The sequence below is a fragment of the Pteropus alecto genome, unplaced genomic scaffold (genome assembly GCF_000325575.1).
Source record: "Pteropus alecto unplaced genomic scaffold, ASM32557v1 scaffold3, whole genome shotgun sequence".
Classification (NCBI taxonomy): domain Eukaryota; kingdom Metazoa; phylum Chordata; class Mammalia; order Chiroptera; family Pteropodidae; genus Pteropus; species Pteropus alecto.
The window spans coordinates 17,281,144-17,282,550 of NW_006442484.1; the positions used below are offsets into that span (position 1 = coordinate 17,281,144).

Genomic DNA, 1,407 nt, shown 5'->3' on the forward strand with positions numbered 1-1,407 from the left:
CCATAATCACAACGTTGTGCAACTATTGCCACGGCCTTTCAGAAGGAAACCCTGTGCCCATTAAATAGTCTCTCTGTTTTCCCCCTTTCCCTAGATCCCGAACACCACTCATCTTTTTTCTCACATGGAATTTCATAGATATTTCATATAAACTGAATCATACAATATGTGACTTTTTGTGACCGGTTTCTTTAATTTAGCACTGTTTCTGATGCTTATTTACATTGTAGCACGTATAATTAGTTCATTCGTTTTTACGGCTGAATAATACTGCATTGAATTGATATATCACATTTGATTATCCATTCAGCACTTGATGTTCATTTGGATTGTTTTTACCTTTTGGGTGTTATGAATAGTGGTGCTATAAGCATTCATATACAAGTTTTTATTTTTTAGCATTCATTTTCACTTTTTTGAGATATATGTTTAGGATGGAATTTCTAGGTAATATGGCAATATGCACTCAATGTATTGAGAAACTGCAAAATCATCAAATTGCAAAGTTAGGTTATTGATTTGAAATTTTCTTTTATAATGTAGGCATTGTAGCTATAAATTTCTTTCTGAGCACTACCTTCACTGCATCCCATAAGCTTTGGCATGTTGTGTTTTTTTGTTGTTGTTGTTTGTTTTTATTGATCAGGGTAGATTGTGAATGCGATCCTCTACTACAAATTATGCAGTCGAGTTTCCCACATTTGGGGAAATCTCAGAGGCCAGCACATCTGTAGTGCAAGGGACAAGCCTCGCCCTGGGAAAAACATCTTTGTGATTATGGTGTTTCCCCTGTCACGTAAGTATGGCATGTTTTCATTCATGCCATACTTACCTGACATTTCATACATGAATGAAAACGAAAATGTGTTTTCATTTTCATTCATCTCTATGTACTTTCTATTTTGTAATTTTTTGACCCTTTTGTTGTTTAAAAGTATATTGCTTAATTTATTGTCCATATATTTGTGAATTTTTAATTTTTTTTTCTATTATTGATTTCTACCTTTATTCCATTGCGATTGAAGATAATATGTATTATTTCACTCTTTTTAAATTTACTGAAACTTGTTTAATGGATGAACATATGGTCTATACTGGAGAATGTTCCATGTACCCTTGAGAAGAATATGTATTCTCTCGTATATATTTCTGTTAGATTAATCAATAATTAATTGATTAATAATGTTGTTCAAATCTTCTATTTCCTTATTGATATTCTGTCTAGATATATACTCTTCATTACTTATAATGGTGTACCAAAGTGTCCAACTATTATTATAGAACTGATTATTTATCCCTTCAATTTTCTAAACTTTATCTTCATATACTTTGGGGCTTTAGATAGTATTTTATTTTTTTCTTTGTATTCAGGTTTTTTTTAGGTGAGAATGTCTTAATTTCTTATTT

At 31.1% G+C, this 1,407-nt stretch overlaps 1 non-coding gene across 1 annotated transcript; it reads right to left on the bottom strand.

Moving 5' to 3' along the window:
- Positions 1–643: 643 nt before the first annotated feature.
- LOC112470412 lies at positions 644–804 on the bottom strand. Its single transcript, XR_003042985.1, has one exon. It is a non-coding gene; the product is annotated as a U1 spliceosomal RNA (small nuclear RNA).
- Between the last annotated feature and the right edge of the window lie 603 nt (positions 805–1,407).